General features: G+C 36.7%; 1 pseudogene across 1 annotated transcript; it reads left to right on the plus strand.

Annotated features, from left to right (window-relative positions):
* The first annotated feature begins 3,097 nt into the window (after positions 1-3,097).
* Positions 3,098-5,113, plus strand: LOC306639958 (serine/threonine-protein kinase RIO3-like; annotated as a pseudogene). Its single transcript has one exon. The product of its transcript is annotated as a serine/threonine-protein kinase RIO3-like (transcript).
* Positions 5,114-5,393: the final 280 nt, after the last annotated feature.

The raw sequence follows: 5,393 nt of genomic DNA on the forward strand, positions 1-5,393 counted from the left end.
ATAATTAGTTTGGTTAGAAAAATCAAACAAAAACTTTAAGTGTACTAAGATTCTAGAGCACTGCCCCAGTGCAGCAGGAAGCATCCAGTGACCATGCTGCAAGCAAAACATTAGAGAATTAAGACATAAACAGCAGCGCAGCCTTAAATTAATGTCATTTTAAGATACAAATTCAGGAGTTATATTATATGAGATAATGATATTTCTGTATTCACTGGTCTTTTTCATCACTGCTACAAAAACTAATAGTAATATCACATAGATATGACTTTTAATTTTTCTTCTTTTCTTATCTTTTTGCTTTCTTCTTATCAACTTTCCTTTTCCATTTTTAGAAAACTTCTGTTAATTTTTAAAATGTGATTTCTTAACTTTGATTATAAAAGTTATATGAAATTGTGTAGGAAAACACAAAGATCAAACTAGTTATAACATAAAAATTAGGAATAATCTATAATTATGCATTCCAGCGAACTGTATAGTTTAGTACACTTCCATATACTTTTTTATGTGTTAAAGATATTTGTGTATTTTCTGGCAATGAGGAAGATAGTTTATGTTTATGATGATATAGCTTTTTTTCATTGGTAGAGCATGAAAAACATATGTATACACACATGGACACACACACAGGTACACACACACAGGCACGCGCGCCATGAATGAATTTTCTTCCTGTTTTCCTAGCTTTAGTGCTTTGTTTACATGAGAGAATTCTACATGAGTATGCCAATTCATTATCTGTCCTCTTTTGTCTCTAGTTCTGGGACATGTAGGAAGAGGGAGAACACTATGGGACAGTGACTACTAAAGGAAGTTGTGCTCTTGCATTGGGTTTCTGACTGACAGAGAGCTGTATAATTTAGTTAAGGTAAGAAAATTGGGATGAGCAAAGCCAAAGCCTATTTCTTTTTCTTGATTGGTGTTCTAGTCCTGAGGCTGAAGAATATGAAAAAAAGCCATTAAATCTTGCCTTTATTGGATATTCTCCATTGACACTGATGAATTGAGGTCTGTTTTTAGTGCTAATGTGAGTATTTTCATTTTAGAGTATGCCTAACAATATTTTCACATGATATAGAGATGGTGCATTAGGGATTTCTGCATTGGCATTATCTTAATCTACATATGCTCTAATTTTCCTTTTCATGAAGAATTAATTCAATATTTTTTTTTATTATGCATCTATTTTAGATATTAGAAGATTTTTGCTCAAACCACATCAATCTTAATTTTGGAAAAAAAATTCAAAATGAAGTATTGATCTGGAATGTTGGAATTCATGATATTCTTTTGCTCAGTTTGTAAGTATCTGGTACCTGTAATTTTGGGGGGGGGGGGTTATTGGAGATTGAACTCAGGGACATTAAACCACTGAGCCACACCCCCAACCCTTTTTTGTATTTCATTTAGAGACAAGATCTCACTGAGTTGCTTAGTGCCTCACTTTTGCTGAGGCTGGCTTTGAACTCTTGATCCTCCTGCCTCAGCCTCCCAAGCCACTGGGATTACAGGCATGCCACTGTGCCTGGCATGGTATCAGTAATTTCTGAAAAGAGAAAATAATCTGTTCTCTACTTCAAAACATTTCTAGAAATTTAATTAATTTTCAGGTAGAGTGTGACCTTAATACCTCTCATAAGATTAAATTTTTAAAATATGCAAACCTAATATTCTCTCAAACATTTTTTAAATTCTTCTTGAGTATCCATCAATTTCTGCTTCTTGAAAAGTTAAGGAACTGATAAAATTCCAAATAAAAATTGCTAATATCTATTAAAAATCTTCATTGTTATTTGCTTATGAAGTTTAGGTCATACACATTTGCTTTTATCATTCCATTCTGACAGGTATTTAATTTTGTCCACTTATCATGTTCTGTTTAGAAGTCTAGTGAGTTATTTAGATTTCTGTGGGTCCCCTTATAAATGTGTTGGTCACATATTCTCTTTAAGATTCACTTCCTGTCTGTTACGGTTGGATATGAGTTGTATCCACCAAAAATTCATGATAGGCAGTGTAGCAATGTTCAGAGGTGAAATGATCAGATTGTGACAGCTGGTCCTCATCGATGGATCAATCCATTTGATGGATTAATAAAGTAAATGACTTACTGGGTGGTAGCTGTGGGAAGGTGGGGTGCAACTGGAGGACATAGGTCACTGGTGGCGTGCCTTTGGGAATGATGTTTTGTCCTGAGCGTCTAGTTCTCTCTCTCTCTCTCTCTCTCTCTCTCTCGGCTGCAATGAGCTGAGTAGCTTTTCTCTGCCAGGTCCATCTGCTATGGTATTTTGTTCTGCATCAGGCACAGAACAATGGAGTCAGTTAACCATGGCCTATGAAACTGAGCCCAAAATAAAATATTCCTCCTCTAAGTGGTTCATGTCAGGTATTTTGGTAATAGTAATGAAAAGGCGACTATCACATTACATTTCTTTATCTGGCTTTCTGCCCAAGAGGTTGACCAATATGGATTCCATGTCATCTAGATCAGTTGACATTGGCCAACATGAGCATGGAAAGAGATATTAATGAAGGAAAAAGAATAGAATGAGCATATTTATTTCCCTAGTTATAACAATTCTAGAAAAATTTAAAATAATTGTATTATTGTATGAAGGAAAAAGCTTCTTTCAAGTGTATATAAAATTATATTGAATAAGATCTACCTAAACTCATGCCCTTTGCAGAATTCCAGGTGTGATAAATTCAAAACTAGAGTCTTTATAGTTGTAGTTCATTAAGATGAGCTCATACTGAACTAGGGTGAGCCCTAAATCCAATGTGATTATTGTCATCATAAGAAAAAATGATAGCCGGACACAGTGGCACATGTCTGTAATCCCAGCAGCTCAGGAGACTGAGGCAGGAGGATCACAAGTTCAAAGTCAGCCTCAGCAAAAGCAAGGCACTAAGCCACTCAGTGAGACCACATCTCTAAAAAAAATACAAGCTGGATGCAGTGGCAGCCACTGCCATCTGTCACCTTAGCTCTGACACTGGCATCAGGGTACCGCTGCCCCTACTTGTCTTCTTGGCAGAGCCTGGTTCCCATCCTGCCACCTCTCTGTTCTGTTCTCCCTGCCTTCTTCCCCCAATGGATCTGATTGGAGTGGCATCCCCTGAGCCCAGTGGGGCAGTAGCCTGGGGACCACTGTGTTCATGGGCTACCCCTCAGAACACAATATCCTGTTCTTTGGCTGATATAATGAGTGAACAGTTGGCTAAAGAATTACAGTTAGAAGAAGAAGCTGCTGCTTTTCCTGAAGTTTGTTGCTGAAGGACCATTTATTTCTGGAGAAAATATTGACACTTCCAGCGACCTAATGCTGGCTCAGATGCTACAAATGAAATTTGACAGAGAATATGATGCACGCTTAGATGTGAAGAAAAATATTCAATGGCGATAGCAAAGTTTCCATTTTCTTTGAAAATTGTTGAAAAATGTATCCTTTTGAAGACAGCAATAGTTCTGAAGATGAGATTGACCGGAAGAACACTTCCATAACAGCAAAACCAGTTCCCACTCCCAAAAAGTGCTTTATTGGAAAAGGAAAAGATATCACCACCAAACACAATGAAGTGGTATGTGGGAGAAGGAATACAGCAAGAATGGAAAATTTTGCACATGGAATTCAGGTAGGAGATAAAATTGGAATGAATTTAAAACTATCAAACCATGTTTTCAATGCTTTAAAACAACATGCCTACTCAGAAGAATGTCTAAGTGTCTGCCTCCATGAGAAGAAGGAGTATTCTACTGCAGGAAAAGCAGTTGTTCCTAAGACATGTTTACTTTTGTATAAAATGGTCATCTCTGGAAAGTTGGAGACATTTACTGGCTGTATTACTACAGGAAAGGAATCTATTGTCTTTCATGCATATGGAGGGAGCATGAAAGATGAAAAGGAAGATGGTAAAGCTATACCTAGAGAATGTGCCATCTCAGGCTTAAAGATCGCTTCAGTAAACTAAATTCACATAAGATCATCTGCATGTGGGCAGAAAAAGAAATGCACAATGTCACAAGAATGCAGAGAGCCAGAATTCCTTGTCCGACAGTTGTACTGCTCAAGAAACACATTTAGTTATGTCTTTTATTGACCATGATCAAGTTCCAGCCCCTAAATTAAAAGAAGTAAAACTCAGTAGTGAAGAAATGAAAGAAGCCTACTATCAAACTCTTCATTTGATGAAGCAGTTATATAATGAATGTACACTCATACACGCCGACCTCAGCAAGTATAACAGGCTGTGGCATGCTGGAAATGTCTGGTTGATCGATGTCAGTCAGTCGGTAGAACCAACCCATCCTCATGGCCTGGAGTTCTTGTTCTGTGACTGCAGGAATATTTCACAGTTTTTCCAGAAAGGAGAAGTGAAGGAAACCCTTAATGAATGGGAATTCTTCAATGCCATTTCAGGCTTGAACATCTCAGCAGACAATGAAGCTGATTTCTCAGCTGAGATAGAAGCTTTGGAGAAAATGAATGAAGATCGTGTTCAGAAGAATGGAAGGAAAGCTGCTTCGTTTTTGAAAGACGATGGAGACCCACCAGCTCTGTATGATGAATAGCACTAGCACCCACTGCTTTCTTTGTCAACACAATGGTGATTGTCAACTGCAGTAGCTCATGAAGTTGTGGGTGACTTGAAATACCAAAATAAGGAGGAATGAACAATGGTGCTTCTGTGCTTTTCCCCCTTGTAAGCCATGTGCCAGATGTGTGGAATTTGTAGCTAAGCATTGAGAGAATAAAATATCACTACCTCTCATCTTATGAACAAGATAATATAATTCTTTAACAACTATCGATGATCTAGCTGAAGGAGACTGAATTTTACATGACTCATGATATAAAATGTTTTGATGAGAAATTTTAAAACTAGGTAACATTTCTAAATATGAGAAGGAAAGGACAGATGTGTTTACAAGGGAGGTTTTGTGACGACACCTTTGCTTTATTCACCTTCTTGTTTCGTGTTGCATCTTTCCTTAATTATTTTATAAGCCTAAAATTAGCCTTTCTCAATTCTTTTTCCAGATTGTGACCCTGATTCTAAAGGAAAATGTCTTCTCCTTAGTGGGTGTTACAATGAATATTTGGTTTCAGAATGGCTGAAAGGAATAAACATAAGCAATGTAGTATTTATTGATACATCATGAAAATGAACAGAATTCTACTTTTTCCATGCTCATAGCCAAGAAAAGCATCATAGGTTTATAAAAGAGATAAATATATGAGAACTTCTTCATCAACCAAAATTTTAAACTTGATTTTCAACTTTTATACATTTAGGTAAATGGTTGGAATGTAACTAGCTCACAGTATGCGTGCTCTACATTTATAATGAAGATGTAAATTACTTGAACAGACAGAATTTAAGACTTA

The sequence above is a fragment of the Sciurus vulgaris genome (assembly GCF_902686455.1).
Source record: "Sciurus vulgaris genome assembly, chromosome: 11".
Lineage (NCBI taxonomy): Eukaryota > Metazoa > Chordata > Mammalia > Rodentia > Sciuridae > Sciurus > Sciurus vulgaris.